The sequence below is a fragment of the Entelurus aequoreus genome, linkage group LG08 (assembly GCF_033978785.1).
Source record: "Entelurus aequoreus isolate RoL-2023_Sb linkage group LG08, RoL_Eaeq_v1.1, whole genome shotgun sequence".
NCBI classification, from domain to species: domain Eukaryota; kingdom Metazoa; phylum Chordata; class Actinopteri; order Syngnathiformes; family Syngnathidae; genus Entelurus; species Entelurus aequoreus.
Window position 1 is genome coordinate 13,530,978 of NC_084738.1, and position 18,120 is coordinate 13,549,097.

At 38.4% G+C, this 18,120-nt stretch overlaps 2 protein-coding genes across 5 annotated transcripts in view; one reads left to right on the top strand and one right to left on the bottom strand.

Moving 5' to 3' along the window:
• LOC133655443 (integrin beta-3-like) overlaps nt 1-4,461 on the bottom strand; it is a 75,956-nt gene extending 71,495 nt beyond the window's left edge. Inside the window, exon 1 of the mRNA XM_062055633.1 lies at nt 4,276-4,461. The gene's annotated coding sequence lies outside the window, so the exon portion shown is untranslated. The remainder of the gene's footprint in view (nt 1-4,275) is intronic.
• A 1,789-nt stretch (nt 4,462-6,250) lies between these two features.
• Nucleotides 6,251-18,120, top strand: part of dnmbp (dynamin binding protein) — a 96,081-nt gene continuing 84,211 nt past the window's right edge. The window contains exons 1-2 of one of the 4 annotated variants that reach the window (XM_062055628.1): nt 6,286-6,348; nt 6,433-6,570. The gene's annotated coding sequence lies outside the window, so the exon portion shown is untranslated. Of the gene's footprint in view, nt 6,571-18,120 lie in introns of all 4 variants that reach the window. The other 3 variants (XM_062055629.1, XM_062055626.1, XM_062055630.1) reach the window with 3 other exon arrangements.

Here is an 18,120-nt window from a genome sequence, read left to right on the forward strand (position 1 = left end):
AATTTGGTCTGGCTGTCTAATTTTGCTTAAGTAAAAGTATTTAATCCAAAATTATTTTTACACCAGTTAAAACATAAACACAAAGTACAGGAAAACACAGTATTATCATCAGGATTGAAAACAAAAAAAACTTTGTACCATCACATGTATGTGGCCATTTTTTACTAGACAGATTTGATACAACGCAATCACTTGTTACACATCCATCCATCCATTTACTACCGCTTTTCCCTTACGGGGTCGCGGGGGGTGCTGGAGCCTATCTCAGCTGCACACCTATGCAAAATTGGAGACATTCAAGCCAGGCTCCATAAGGCTATATGAATGAGGGCTGCCCCTCACAAAGCCGAAGAAAGGCAACGAGAGCCGGCGGTACAGAAAGTTTTACTGTATACACTGATAATTCTCCTACAATACTACATTTTAAATATAAGAAAATATCAAATACACAAATGAAATTAAAACTATTGTATTTTGTTTTATATTATTGTCATTTTAATCACACTACAATAAATCACTATAACATTTACTTTATTGTATTTATTTGCAACCTTTTCATTACTAGGGCCTGAGCAGCTAAAAAGCTGTGAAGGCTCTATTGAAATTGCTTTGTTAATTATTATCCCCACACTTTGATCACAATTATGAGGCTCTTAACATGCATGAAAACTCACCAATCTTTGCAGGCGCATCAGGTCCGGCAAAAAATTTGATATTTTTGGGGGCCCTGACACAAAAATGTTATTATAATTTCGAATCAGTAGCACCCCCTTGAAAATGAGAAAAAAATGACCCCCTGCTACCAGATTCACATTTCATCATGAAAATTGATGGTGATGTCTATCATGAAAGGACGCACGTACAAAACCCAAAACCAGTGAAGTTGGCACAATGTGTAATTCGCAAATAAAATCAGAATACAATGATTTGCAAATCCTTTTCAATTTATATGCAATTGAATAGACTGCAAAGACAAGATATTTAATGTTCAAATTGAGAAACTTTTTTTTTTGTGTGTGCAAATAATCATTATTTTAGAATTTAATGGCAGCAACACATTGCAAAAAAGTTGGCACAGGGGCATTTTTACCACTGTGTTACATGGCCTTTCCTTTTAACAACACTCAGTGAACATTTGGGAACTAAGGAGACCAATTTTTAAAGCTTTTCAGGTGAAATTATTTCCCATTCTTGCTTGTTCAACAGAAATACCACAACTCCGTTGTGGTATTTTAGGCTTCGTATTGCACCACACATTTTCGGGTTAAACTGGCATGATAACTTTTTTTTTTGTTGCCAATTTTGAAGCAGATTACCTCAAATTAATTAAACATGGTACTTGACACATGCTAACTGTTATATGCTAACTTTTTTAACTAACTGTATGCCTCAGAGTCATATAACTTGGTTCCTGACGCATTCTAACTGTAAGAATGCTAACGTTAGCCTTATCAACACCAAGAGCGCTGAAAAGAGGAAGTGTATGAAATTAATTGAATACATTTTTTTTTTAAATCATCAAAAACATGATGGAGCATGTTGGCAATTTGGCGAAGCAATTTAGGCGTATCACTGCCATTCTGCACCATACTGAAGCAGAATGAGAAAGTTAATCAAGAATTTTTAAATAATATCTTAAAGGTGGACATTTAATCCTTAAAAATTTGGAAATGCTGCTGATGGCGTGTTTGACAGAAAAGCATCCGGAATGAGATACCGTAGAAGTCCACTTTCTATGCTAAATAATGTACATTATTATTACATTACTTTGTAAAACAACTGTAGTTGTTATTGTATACAAAAATAATACAATATAATATTCTACTATTTCTTATCTGAAAGTATTATTAAGGCATTTTACATGTTAAAATTGTGATGTTTTAAACTGGCCAGGCACCAATTAAATGTATTTATTTCATTTCAATTGGGGAACGCTGATGTTTGTTTTGAGTTAAGAGCTCGGTCACGGAACCAATTAACCTCGTAAGTTGAGGTACCATTGTAGTTTGGTTTGAACACAAACAATTTCAGGAATGTGTATCCTGAAGATGGCAGCAGAGTACAAGAAAGCTTGAATTTGACATGACTTAGTTTTATTACAGCACGTAAAGCTGAATGCAATCATCTAAATGCAATATCTCCCTATTCCCTACTAATTAATACATTTTGGCTGAAAACTTGCAGAAAAAGAAGACTACATGTATGTTTTGAAGTATGAGGAAGCAACTTTCTATAAAAAGATCTCTCATTTTCCGTGTGCTTTTCTCAAAGCAAACAAAGCATAAACAATACTCTCCTAAGTGAAAGGAACGAGGAAAAGACCACTTCACATTGCAGGCTGTGACGTAAAAAGGGACATTACCAGGTCAAAAGTACTAATCTGAGGTCTGCACTACCTATTGCATTTAATTCACGATTTAGTAGGCCTCTTTTTGCCACCAATAGGAAGTTTGGTCACTGCAGGAGGAGACACAACAGAAGGATTGTGTCCTACAGCGGCCTACAGAGCATAGAGTGACGGAAGCAAATATTGAAAGACAACAATAGACCCTCAAAACCGCTGTTGGATGTGAGGCACAAAGGATGGGTTTCATACAGTCACACAGCTCTGGAGTGTTCTCATTGCTATGTGTGTGTTCTGCATTTGCTTACAAGGACAAAACATGGCATCACCGATGCACCACGCTGCCGGGCATCTCCCACACTCTCATAATTGTGTTCATTGATTCAAATTTGAGATACGGCCGTACGAAAGGCAGCTATGTGAACCACTACACTAGCATTAGCTACACTAATTCCATGACAGTAAAAAAGGGATATTTTATTGTAATATTAAAGTTAAGTTAAAGTTAAAGTACCAATGATTGTCACACACACACTAGGTGTGGTGAAATTTGTCCTCGCCTGATATACTGTATATATAGCTGTAAAACCAAAAAAAGAACACTACAATATGAAAAAGTATAATGTAATAAAATCATTTAAATTGTTTTATTTATTTTTGTTTTGCAAATAATCATTAACTTAGAATTTAATGGCTGCAACACATTGCAAAAAAGTTGGCAAAAAAGGGGCATTTTTACCACTGTGTTACATGGCATTTCCTTTTAACAACACTCAGTAAACGTTTGGGAACTGAGGAGACCAATTTTTGAAGCTTTTCAGGTGGAATTCTTTCCCATTCTTGCTTGATGTACAGCTTAAGTTGTTCAACAGTCTGGGGGTCTCCCTGGTGGTATTTTACGCTTCATATTGTGCCACACATTTTCAATGGGAGACAGGTCTGGACTACAGGCAGGCCAGTCTAGTACCCGCACTCTTTTACTACGAAGCCACGCTGTTGTAACATGTGGCTTGGCATTGTCTTGCTGAAATAAGCAGGGGCGTCCATGATAATGTTGCTTGGATGGCAACATATGTATAAGCACTTAAGCATTAATGGTGCCTTCACATATGTGTAAGTTACCCATACCTTGGGCACTAATACACCCCCATACCATCACAGAGGCTGGCTTTTGAACTTTGCTCACGCATTTGTTCACAAAGTGGTGACCTTCACCCCATCCTTGTTTGTGAATGGCTGAGCATTTCATGGAAGCTGCTTTTATACCCAATCATGGCACCCACCTGTTCCCAATTAGCCTGTTCACCTGTGGGATGTTCCAAATAAGTGTTTGATGAGCATTCCTCAACTTTCTCAGTCTTTTTTGCCACTTGTGCCAGCTTTTTTAAATATGTTGCAGGCATCAAATTCCAAATGAGCTAATATTTTCAAAAAATAACAAAGATGTCCGGTTCGAACATTAAATATCTTGTCTTTGAATTGAATATAGGTGGAAAAGGATTTGCAAATCATTGTATTCTGTTTTTATTTACGATTTACACAACGTGCCAACTTCACTGGTTTTGTGTTTTGTAATTAAACAGCATTTAATAATCAAAACGCTTTAAAACACCAGCAGTGGCTACAAGTGTGAGTTGGGTTCAGATACAATGTGTATGTGATAGCTTCGAAACATGGGCAACAAATTAAAAAGAAAGACTTAAATTGCTATCTAAATTGCTATTTTATATTCTAAAAATGCCTGACAAATAAATACAGAAATTACAGAAATTAAAAATATATAATATAAAATAAATATTTGAAAAAAACACATAATACTTTATGTGTCAAATAAATATCTAAACACAATTTAGGCCCTCCACATATTACTATCGATTTTTATATGCAATACATTGAAAACAGATAAATAAATGTATTTATCCATCTGTTACCTATTAGCGCTGATGCTTGGCAGGGGTCTGCGATGAGGTGGCGACTTGTCCAGGGTGTACCCCGCCTTCCGCCCGAATGCAGCTGAGATAGGCTCCAGCACCCCCCGCGGCCCCAAAAGGGACAAGCGGTAGAAAATGGATGGATGGATGGGCTTGGCAGGAGTTGCAGTGACTTGGAGCCAATCCCATTATGCAATGGCTGTGGTATATCCTGTAAGAAGTTGCACTTTGTTCATTAAGCATGTATTTCTCTGTACTTCGCTAAAGTAAATTGATCTATTACACATATCATTTATTGGGAATTGTTTATGTTGCCATCTATGAGTGTGTGAACATTATTGACTAGGTGTACAGGTGTGTGTGTGTTTTACTGTGACGTCTATCTCTTCCTTTTCTATGCCCACACTTGAGATTAACTCCGTTTCCTGCCATTGTTGTTGCACATACAAGATCACATTTTAGGAAGCTGACGTGCAGACGCAGCAAAAAAGTGGATTCAGCCATTCGCACCACAAACACGTGTGATTACCTCAACTGAGAAATGGGTGACCAAGTATTAATATGTGTAAAGACTATATTGATTATATGCATCTGATTTTTTTTAAAGAATAGACAGCGGAAGTTTTATTAGAGGGAGGAATGTCATCAAACAGATCAGCTCTTTAGCATCCATTTTATGTAATTTTTAAACAAAAATAAATCAACACTTGTTACATGGCTACAAGACAGGATGAGTAGGTAGTAGCAACTGATTCTTTAAAAAAAATCATAAAACTCGTGTCATATAGAGGATCTTTGATATTGCACATTCTTAAAACAGCAGAGCCCTTCATTAATATACTGTGTATAAATCTTTGAATTAGTATTTTTGCAGTAAATTCCTAAAAATAGAAGAGCATGCCATTCCTTTTTAGTATTGTTGACAGGCATTCTTGCAGGAGAGTTCTAAAAACACCAAAGCACTATCTAATATATAATCATTGACAAGTATTTTTTTTTATAGCATACATACTATCTTTGACTGGCCTTTTTGCAGAATATCCCAATAAATAGCAGAGCACTCCTGTCATAAACTGTACAGTGGATGTAATTATAGTGTTTTTGCAGTAGGTCCTTAAAACAGAGAGTTCCTGTTTTCTGTATCCTGTTCATGTTATGGATGATGTTTCTTCATTTCACTTTATTACTTTTTTCATTCATGGTTACTGAATGAATAAAAGTAAAGGCAGACGTCTAGGTAGCCGGCCCTAACTTACTATTTCGCAATGTCAATACAAAAAACTAATTTATTATTACATCATGGTAATGTGTTGTAAATAAGCTTAAGCCTTGGTTTTTTTTTTGTGTGCGTGTGTTTTTTTTTTATTGAACAACAAACATTAATTTATAATTCACACAAAAGTCAAGGCACTTTCAAGGAAAGAAAACATAAGCAAATACAGGTAGAGTATTAAACATAATAAATAATAATAATAATAATAATAATATATATATATATATATATATATATATATATATATATATATATATATATATATATATATATATATATATATATATATATATATATATATATATATATATATATATATATATATATATATATATAAGACAAAAAGGGCTACCTAAATCACTTTAAATGTTTTTAACAGAGATATCAATTTAAGGGCTTTTGTAGTTTAAGCCGTGTTAGTTGTAGCATTCCAGACTCCACTTGCTAGCCTAAAGTAACACAAAAAAAACAACTCACATATACACCTTAAAAACACACTTATTGTACCCGATAATCGATGTAAATGTGTCGTTTGAAAAATTGAATTGGTTCGTACTTTTTCAAATACATTTGGAAACACTCACTCTTTTTTTTGTCAGGCATCAAGTCGGGCAACTCACGAGACACTCGCTGGAAAACTTTCTTTTCCAGTCAGGCAATTAGGCGGGGCACCTATAATGGGGGGGAAAAGCATAGACAGGAAAAAGTGGGTGGTCTCGTCTGCAGAGTGAAGGCATGGAGCGACGCGAAGCAGCGACGAGATGACAGCTGATCCCGCCGCAACACAGCCAAGATCTGCGGTAAGCCTCTAGGCTGTGTGCCAGCCGGGTTTTTTTTTTTAAACAAAAAACAAGAGGTTATTCACTAAGTTGATGTTTTTTAAGCGGTCGGAAGTGTAGCTAAATTCTTTGGCGAGGACGCTTCAAGTGCCAACACATCATCCGCTAGTTTAAAAAAGTTGTCTATGTTCTACCTTCCTGGATCTTAAAGTTTTCCCCTCTGGACTTCAGTCACCCGAACAGGTAATACTTTTTATTTTAACTGATCCTAAATGTGTATTGGGGTTTGTAATAACATGCTTACGTATGAATGCATACACGCATGACTATACCTAACCATAAACACGATGATGATGATGATGTGTTTACAAAGTGGCTATCAACACTGATGGCCTTCAATGGCCTCAGACCAAATAATCCCAAGAGATCCTGCTGTCTCTCACCTGTCAGTAGTTTATACGCCCTTCCAAGGGCTCTTCCTGGGTCTGGAGCCTATCCCAGCATTTTTCTATCATACTGCATAACCTGGAGCCTATCCCACTGATCTCAGCTGATTTGTAGGGTGAGAGGTGGGATACACCATAATCTGGTGGCTATGCAATCGAAATAAATGAGTTTATTTCGGTCATATACTCAACCATTTTGTGTGATCCACATCCCACCTCCCCGGATTGTAAATAATCAAATGTAGATACTTATTCTTATGCTTTCTGATCTCTCTCTATGTCCACTACTTGCTGTACATATCCTTCCAAGTCAGTCCTACACTGTTCCAATGTCCATTTCTCTGATAATGCAATTGGTGATGACCGAAGTGTTGATATTAACCAACCCCCGCCCCCCCCCCACACACACCACCACCACCACCACCACCACCCTCCACATCCCACACCCCGGATTGTAAATAATGTAAATAATTAAATGTATATACTCTGATGATTATCTTGTGTGATCATGACTGTATTATGATGATAGTATATATCTGTATCATGAATCAATTGAAGTGGACCCCGACTTAAACAAGTTGAAAAACTTATTCAGGTGTTACCATTTAGTGGTCAATTGTACGGAATATGTACTGTACTGTGCAATCTACTAATAAAAGTTTCAATCAATCAATCAATTTAACAGTACAGATTATACATATTTAACAATCACACAAAAAGAAAAGAAAAAGAATGACCGAAAAGGAATAGGCTGAAGCCAAGGCTTATATTTGCCTATCCTATACCTTCACTGAAAGTAAGATTACCTGGAACATCAACGTTCACAAAATCAATGGGATGAAAGTAGAGATGTCCGATAATGGCTTTTTTGCCGATATCCCGATATTGTCCAACTCTTAATTATAGATTCCGATATCAACCGATACCGATATATACAGTCGTGGAATTAACACATTATTATGCCTAATTTTGTTGTGATGCCCCGCTGGATGCATTAAACAATGTAACAAGGTTTTTCCAAAATAAATCAACTCAAGTTATGGGAAAAAAAATGGCAACATGGCACTGCCATATTTATTATTGAAGTCACAAAGTGCATTTTTTTTTTAACATGCCTCAAAACAGAAGCTTGGAATTTGGGACATGCTCTCCCTGAGAGAGCATGAGGAGGTTGAGGTGAGTGGGGTTGGGGGGGGGGGGGTTGAGGTGTGTGTATGGGGGGGGGGGTAGCGGGGGGTGTATATTGTAGCGACCCGGAAGAGTTAGTGCAGCAAGGGGTTCTGGGTATTTGTTCTGTTGTGTTTATGTTGTGTTACGGTGCGGATGTTCTCCCGAAATGTGTTTGTCATTCTTGTTTGGTGTGGGTTCACAGTGTGGCGCATATTTGTAACAGTGCTAAAGTTGTTTATACGGTCACCCTCAGTGTGACCTGTATGGCTGTTGACCAAGTATGCCTTGCATTCACTTGTGCGTGTGGAAAGCCGTAGATATTATGTGACTGGGCCGGCACGCAAAGGCAGTGCCTTTAAGGTTTATTGGCGTTCTGTACTTCTCCCTACGTCCGTGTACTACTCCGTACAGCAGCGTTTTAAAAAGTCATACATTTTACTTTTTGAAACCGATACCGATAATTTTCGATATTACATTTTAAAGCATTTATCGGCCGATAATATCGGACATCTCTAGATGAAAGTAATTGTTACTATATTTTTGAATTTATATAGCTCGGTTGGTAGAGTGGCCGTGCCAGCAACTTGAGGGTTCCAGGTTCGATCCCCGCTTCCGCCACCCTAGTCACTGCCGTTGTGTCCTTGGGCAAGACCATTTACCCACCTGCTCCCAGTGCCACCCACACTGGTTTAAATGCAACTTAGATATTGGGTTACACTATGTAAAAGTGCTTTGAGTCACTAGAGAAAAGCGCTATATAAATATAATTCAGTTCACTTCAATTTTCTATTATTTCATCTTTCAAGGTTTTCTTAAACCTTAACAAAGAACTACATGTCTTGAACTCATCACTGAGCTTGTTCCACCATTTAACTCGTAAAACTGAAATACATTTGTATTTTATATTCGTTCTTACTTGACCTATTTCAAAAACCAAATTATAATTTTCTCCTCTTAATTTAAATAACCTAAGAATACAAGCTGGAAGGCTGTTGTTCTTTACTCGAAACATAATTTCCATTGTTTTTAAAAACACAATTTCTGAACATTTTAACACAATAGAACTTATAAATAATGGATTGGTATGTTCATAGTAGCACGATTTGTGTATTATTCTAATTACCCTTTTTTGAAGTTTAATTATTGTGTCTATGTTTGCTTTATAAACATTTCCCCAAACTTCAACACAATATGTTAAATACACAATATGTTAAATATGGAAAAATAAAAGAATAATATAACTTATGCAGACATTTCTTATTCAGCATGTGTCTTACTTTATAAAGACTAGCAATGGATTTGGATATTTTTCCCTTTATATATTCAATATGCGGTTTCCAACATAATTTATGATCATTTATTATTCCCAATAATTGAGCCTATCTCAGCTACAATCGGGCGGAAGGCGGGGTACACCCTAGACAAGTCGCCACCTCATCACAGGGCCAACACAGATAGACAGACAACGTTCACACTCACATTCACACACTAGGGCCAATTTTAGTGTTGCCAATCAACCTATCCCCAGGTGCATGTCTTTGGAAGTAGGAGGAAGCCGGAGTACCCGGAGGGAACCCACGCAGTCACGGGCAGGACATGCAAACTCCACACAGAAAGATCCCGAGCTCGGGATTGAACTCAGGACTACTCAGGACCTTCGTATTGTGAGGCAGACGCACTAACCCCTCTGCCACCGTGCTTGATTTAATTTTGCTTCACAGTTTGTCCTTGCACCACTAAACACCATACATTTAGTTTTCTTGTCATTTAATGATAATCTATTAATATTAAACCATTTCTTTTAGCTGAAGCAACTCAACCTCTATTATCCTCAACACTTCCTTCAAGTCTTCTCCTGAACAATATACATTTGTATCATCTGCAAACATAATACATTTGAATTTATTAGATACTGAACAAATATCATTTAAATAAAGTATAAATAACTTAGGTCCCAATACCGAGCCTTGATGAACCCCACAAGTTACTCTTCTTGGCTGTGATTTAGTCTTATGAATTTCCACATTTTGAGATCTATTACTTAAATAACTACTTAACCACTGTTGTAAAACACCTCTTATGCCATAGTTTTCCAACTCATACTTTGTGTCTGGAGCCTATCCCAGCATTTTCTATTATACTGCACAACCATAATCGGGTGGCTATGCAATCGCAGGTCGCATATTGACAAACAATCACTCGTACCTTGGGTCTGGAGCCTATCCCAGCATTTTCTATCATACTGCATAACTGGAGCCTATCCCATGGATCTCATCTGATTTGTAGGGTGAGAAGTGGGATACACCATAATCTGGTGGCTATGCAATCGCAAGTCGCATATTGACACGCAATCACTCGTACTTTGGGTCTGGAGCCTATCCCAGCATTTTCTATTACACTGCATAACCTGGAGCCTATCCCACTGATCTCATCTGATTTGTAGGGTGAGAGGTGGAATACGCCATAATCTGGTCGCTATGCAATCGCAGGTCGCATATTGACAAACAATCACTCGTGGACAATTTAGAGACTCCAATGAACCCAGTGCTTCTCTCTAGGGGGGCATAAGAGACAAGGGACTTCCAGTATTAGTATCATTCTTGAACGATACACAGGCCTTCAGCTAGGTGGCAGCGCTGCTCGAATTAATCGACAGTCTCAACCAGGAAATATGACCAAGTATAAGTTTACGAAAAGGTGTCAGGGGACACCTTATCGTGTGAAAAAGCAGACATTTGCAGCTAGAATAGTCATTTACCACATTAGCAATGTATAGAGTGTATTTCTTTAAAGTTAAGACTAGTTTAAAGTTATCTTCATTGAAAAGTACAGTGCTTTTCCTTCAAAAATAAGGACATTTAAATGTGACCCCAAACTTTTGAACGGTAGTGTATGTATACATTTTTTGAGCCTTTCAAAGAAAAAATATCATCATAGCAAATTGTGCATCGCATAGCGATGACGTCATGGTCACCACGCCCTTAACTTGCCCTAACCACGCCCCCACTGCCACAGGTATCTCGGTAATCTAGGGGAAACCCTTAAGTATATATTGTAGTAAAAGTTTGTGCACTTATAACACAATATAAAGTGCTATGCAGTACAGTTAATTTAAAAAAACAAAAACATAAAAAGTAGTGATGATTACCTTTTTACAGCATTTATTAACTGTGACATGCACACACACTGTCACTACCATGTGGTGCACTCACAGTTTGAAATCACAAAACTCCTTAACTTCAACAGCCAGGTAGCTACAATGATTAAGAATATTCAATTGCTTTATGGATTTTATTTTGTTGGTTAATTTTCTTAGGGTGCAGTAGTTGGGGATAGGAGGAAAGGAGGCAGTGTTGACAACGCTGTGGATACTTCCTGAATGTTTCAAACCACACATTACTTGTCCATTGCTTTTTTTGGACTTCTATGGAGCTAGAAAACTAGAAAAAAACACTAAAAAAAACACTTTAAAAGCACACAAAGACTGAGCACAGTATCTAATGCCTGCAACACTCAGCTGACAAACAATGAGCATCATCAATCAATCAATCAGCCCGCCTGCAATGGATGTGCTTTTGGGCACAAAATGGCTGCGCTGCGAGGCACTCGATGGTTGGAGGAAACGTTTGTACACTGAGACAACGTTCATACAACAAAGCATTTTTTATACAGTCTATGATATGTCAATTGAAAAGTCTGTACAATAAGGAGTTGGTAAATCAAGGTTCCGCTGTAAAATCGAAATAATAAATATGAATACATAGAGGAAAACCATGTTAAACTGTTGTAGGTTGAAAATATAACTTGTTATTCCCCATTCCAAAGTGACTAGTAAAATGTGCAAGCAATGGCTGGTTTCTGTTATGTCGACTACCGCTTATGTCCACACCGGTCAGCCCGTCTGATTGGTGTATACATAAAAAATGGGTTCCACTGCAATATGCACTAAGTATTCTGCTCAAGCTATAGGCACATATTTTTGTGAATATATTGTTTTGAACATAAGAGTTACAGTACACTTGCATTAGTAACTTTAATCAAATAGAAAGGCAACCCTCTAAATAAATCAAATTGTGAAGTAGCAGTACTGTGTATAGTACAGTTCAGTATTTAGACTCCTCTGGCACCGTTCATTTATATATTTCTTCAACTCTATGCGAACACTGACTGGTGTGAATATCTGTCGTGTGTGCTTCCATAACTACAGTGAGAACAGTAATCAAGTGAGGGTTGCCATGCCTTCAGTATTTAGTGCCGGGTCAGGATTTTAGACACACATAAACAACCTGCGCTTTAAATTATTTAGCGCTGCCAATGGGGTCTTATATCAACTCTCATTGGCAAAGAAACCGGAGATGTTCGTGTCAGCGTGCACGTCGGGGGACTTACTGCACACGTCCGTAAAAATCTGCCGAAAAGTGTAATTATATGCGTGCTGTGATTAAATAATAATAATAATAATAATAATACCTGGGATTTATATAGCGCTTTTCTAAGTACCCAAAGTCGCTTTACATGTTAAAAACCCATCATTCATTCACACCTGGTGGTGGTAAGCTACTTTCGTAGCCACAGCTGCCCTGGGGTAGACTGACGGAAGCGTGGCTGCCAATTTGCGCCTACGGCCCCTCCGACCACCACCTATCATTCATTCAACATTCATTCACCGGTGTGAGTGGCACCGGGGGCAAGGGTGAAGTGTCCTGCCCAAGGACACAACGGCATGGTAAGAGGCGGGGAGCGAACCTGCAACCCTCAATTTCTGACACGGGCGCTCTACCCACTACGCCAAGCTTATAAATGCCAGTTTGTGTAGATCATAACCGTTAAGTGGACTGTGTGATTCTTCCTAGTGTTTATTTTGCAGACAACAGCATAACGTACGACGGTGTGAATGTGCAGAATGAATCTGACATGATGTAAGACAGTAATCCTGTTATGTAAACACGTGCCATTCCTAAGTGTGATTCATGTAGCAAGACAATGTTGCGTTGCTCCCCCTTTTTTTTTGACATGCTAATGTTTTCGGGAGGGTATGTGCCTGTGGGGATGCTCGCACTTTTGACTCTGGTTCGGTAAAGTATGTGATGTTTTTTTCTGAAAAGTACACAAAAAGAAAAACTACAGTATTAACTTAAGATGGTAGCACATGACACTTAAGCAAATTTCATAGGACTTCTAGGACTCGGACTTCATAGGGCGGCGTGGCGAAGTTGGTAGAGTGGCTGTGCCAGCAATCGGAGGGTTGCTGGTTACTGGGGTTCAATCCCCACCTTCTACCATCCTAGTCACGTCTGTTGTGTCCTTGGGCAAGACACTTTACCCTTGCTCCTGATGGCTGCTGGTTAGCGCCTTGCATGGCAGCTCCCGCCATCAGTGTGTGAATGTGTGTGTGAATGGGTGAATGTGGAAATACTGTCAAAGCGCTTTGAGTACCTTGAAGGTAGAAAAGCGCTATACAAGTATAACCCATTTATCATTCTACGGGCCTCAATTAAAGGAGAACTGCACTTTTTTTTAAAAAATGTTTGCATATCGTTCACAAACTTTTTTTTCTTTTTTTTAGCATTGTAAAGATGATAAAAATCGCTTGCAAGATGCGGCTAATGTGAGTCACCATTTTACCCTTCATAGCCCTCCAAAATAACTTCAAAACCCATCAACGTTTTATATGCATATACAGTACAGGCCAAAAGTTTGGACACACCTTCTCATTCAATGGGTTTTCTTTATGTTCATGACTATTTACATTGTAGATTTCACTGAAGGCATCAAAACTATGAATGAACACATGTTTTATATTCTAGTTTCTTCAAAATAGCCACCCTTTGCTGTGATTACGGTTTTGCACACTCTTGGCATACTCTTGATGAGCTTTAAGATGTGTCATAGTTTTGATGCCTTCAGTGACAGTCTACAATACTATATATATACTATATATATATATATATATATATATATATATATATATATATATATATATATATATATATATATATATATATATATGTGTATGTATGTATGTATGTATGTATGTATATATATATATATATATATATATATATATATATATATATATATATATATATATATATATATATATATATATATATATATATATATATATATATAAATATATATGTATGTATAAATATATATGTATATCAAAATATTGCATAGATTATGTTTTACAGATAATCTTCAAGCCTCTTTCTGACAGTCGCTTCCGGATGCACCGTTTTGTAGGTGGTCTTACTTACGTGGCTCACCTTTGGCAGCGTCTTCTACCCGTCATCTTTGTTGTAGCGGTGTAGCGTGCAAGGATGGGAGTGGAAGAAGTCCGACCGAAACTCTAAAAACTAAAGTTCCTTGGGTGAATAATGTACACTCACTACACCGGTATGTTTTAGCGCTTTCATGGCGAGTTTACCGACAGATATAAGTAAGAACTTGACACTACTTTATATCAGAAATGGCAACAGCGGAGGATGAATGTCACAGAACAAGAAGATAGTGTCATGATCCGTGGTCTGGATCATGTTTAGTTTAGCTATGTTCTGATAGTTTTGGACTTCTTTAGTTCCTGGTTGCACTTCCTTGTTTGTTTTGTCACTATGGTTACTTATGATTTTCACCTGCCTCTGTTGTTTGGGACACACCTGTCGCTAATCATGAGATCACTATTTACAGGTAAGTCCGCCTTTGTTAATCACTCGTCCTGGCTTCATTGATTATGTCACACCATTTCCAAGGAAGTTTCCTTGTCCATGCCATAGCTTCTGTTTATTCTTAGCTTCGCGTGTTTGTAGGCACGCCTGCTTTTATTGTTTTGTGCCTGTGTTTTTGGTAGTTGGGTGATTTATGGTAACAAATCAAATCCTACCTTTACGCCTTCGTCCGGAGCCGTCCTTTTTTGCATTGAGAGAACGAACCGCAGCAAGCTGCACCCACCACGTGACAGATAGAGGCAAAAGAAGAAGCTTATCAACTCGTTGACACGCGCAATTTTTCAGGACTTCTACAGATGCCAAATACAGATCAACAGGTACCAGAATGTAAGAAAAGTTGCTTTTGCATAATTTCGCGAAACAAAACGCCAGATAATGTGTCTTACCTTATACACACACCATAATAATACTCGTATGTTTAATCCTTCAAGCGGTGTGGCTTCATAGCTTACCAAAATCATAGTAAAACATTTTGATATATTTTTGAGCGCCGTGTGTAATGTTCTATGTTTTCAAAGGAACATTTAAAATGTTGGTGTTGTTTACTTGAGACATATTGCAATAGTGCTGTCTACACTTATCTCTTATGTTTGACTGCCATCTACTGTTCACACTTATCATTACACCATGTACCAAATAAAATAGCTTCGAGGTGAGTAAGCTCAACCAAACTTATTCCTTACATTAGGCGCACTGGGTTATAAGGCGCACTGTCGACTTTTGAGAAGAAAAAAATTAATTTTAAGTGCGCCCTATAGTCCGGAAAATACGGTAATATTAGTGGTTAATCTGGCCTCAAAATAATGCTGACAATAATATAATTTATCGGCAATAATTTGTGGGACAGTATAGCCAGTAAAAATAGTTATTGGTCCAGGCCTAATTGTACTAAATACATAATACCTTTCAGACCAATTAAGTGAAATTGGATAATTTCCCACGGCAGTGGTTGGGAATCACCGCTCTATATGACAGGAGTTCTCTGCTGTTTTAGGAATCTACTGCAGATGTTGTTTGCCACTCCCAAATCTTTAACGGAACTTGCAGGCAGGTCTGCTGTCATTCCTAGGGCGGATTTGGCCTGTGGGCCAGATCAATGCCCCCCATGTAAAGGTTTAATGCTATTGGATGGTATGTTTTATGTGTGTGTATGCACAGTGTGATGTTGCTGACGACCAACATGCTGCATTGACACGATGCCAGCGATGAATACACAACTAAGGCACCATTCATCACCATTCAAATCCACCAGAGTGACCAGCTGGCAGACACACATACTGGCAGAACACTCTGGAGTGGGCTGGATACCAATTGATACCAATTGTTCACTGTGTCGTGCGAGTGCTGAGTCCACCGAAATACCTCCAAAGCCGGCGGACGTTTCTGGATATTAGTGAAATACATGTGACTCATTTTTTTGTCTTTGTAAAGATGGGGGGGAAATAGGTTGTCCCACAGTCCATGTGGTTTTCTCACCAAGTGGCTCCACACTCACAGACATCATCAATCAATCGTTCTTCTTCTTTCTTCTTTGGAATTTTAAGCAACCACAGCTGTAATGCAGAGACAGCATATCTGCACTCTAAAGCAGCTCTAATGACTATTACTCATAATAGCGGCTATACACCCAGAGTTAGCTCATTGTTTAGCAATTGGGCGACTTTCTCGCTGGTGTTGGCCTTGGCGGTCAGCTGTGTTGAGAGAGAGAAAGCTCTAAAAAATCTGCCGTGCACCACCTGCTATGCAGCAAACATATTTAGCAACCCCAACGGAACATAGAGGAAAAAGTGCGTAATAGTGAATATTGTTCCGGGTATGTAGAACTGTTTGACCTCAGCTGCTCTGCAAAAAATATGACAACGATTTCTCAGATTGATAAATGTGCCGCAACCACAATGGACATTTTTGTAATTGTGAGGAGAGGATGCAACCACAATGCCAGTGTAGTTTGTGGTGTTTTTTGTTTTAAAAACCTCACTGCCGCTCCTTAATACGACAGGGGCACTCTGCCGTTTCTGACGACCTGCTGCCAAAAATGCTCGTCAAAGATCTTCTATTTTTCTGAGATGTTGACTTCCGGTGAATGAAATAGTGGTCAACCAGAGCAATATGGCTACTGTGCAGCAAACAGAATGCAAACTATCTGAGCTTACCGTTTAAAGCAGATACGAGCTAAAAAGCAAACTAAAGTTAAAGTTATGTTAAAGACCCAACGATAGTCACACACACACTAGGTGTGGTGGAATTATCCTCTGCATTTGACCCATCCAGCGGTGGCCGCGCTCGGGAATCATTTTGGTGATTTAACCCCCAATTCCTTGATGCTGAGTGCCGGGCAGGGAGGCAATGGGTCCCATTTTTATAGTCTTTGGTATGACTCGGCCGGGGTTTGAACTCACAACCTTCCAGTCTCAGGGCGGACACTCTAATCACAAGGCCATCGATGTTTATACGTTATCAAAAACATATTTGACGAGTGATCTCTAGGAATATCCGTTGGTCGCTATCCCAGACATGGCGAACTATTCCAAATGTCATTATACAGGGCAAAACATATTAAAGCTTGGTGGGAGGATGGAGGATCAAAACTATAAATTAACACATGTGGTGTTATGTACTTAACAAAAAAAGGTGAAATAACTGAAAACATGTTTTATATTCTAGTTTCTTCAAAATAGCCACCCTTTGCTCTGATTACTGTCTTGCACACTCTTGGCATTCTCTTGATGCGCTTCAAGAGGTAGTCACCTGAACTGGTTTTCGCTTCACAGGTGTGCTTGAAGCTCATCGAGAGAATGCCATAGTTTTGATGCCTTCAGTGACAATCTACAACGTAAATAGTCATGAAAATAACGAAAACGCATTGACTGAGAAAGTGTGTCCAAACTTTTGGCCTGTACTGTATATATGTGTTATATTCGATTTAACATTATGACTTAAAGCTACCATAGCTCCGGCTCAATATAGCTGCTAGTAGAAGTAGTTGTCAAATTAGTCATGTGGTTAAAACGTGATTTTTAAATACTATATGCGGCCTAGCGTTAGATTTTACTGCCAGCAGTACCAGGTACCCAGGATATAGACCAGTGTTTCTTAACCTGGGTTCGATCGAACCCTAGGGGTTCGGTGAGTCGGCCTGAGGGGTTCGGCGGAGCCTCCGCCATGGAGGTAAAGAGAAATCCGACTTATCGTGTAAATAAAAACTTCTCTCTATCAGCATATTATGGATACCCTCAAACAATGTTCCCTCTAATTTTCCATCTGATTTGCAGGTTTTTTGATTGATTGATTGAAACTTTTACTAACAGATTGCAAAGGAAGAGAATACACAGTACAGTTTACACAGTACAGTACATATTCCGTACAATTGACCACTAAATGGTAACACCCGAATAAGTTTTTCAAGTTGTTTAAGTCGGGGTCCACGTTAATCAATTCATGGTAATGTG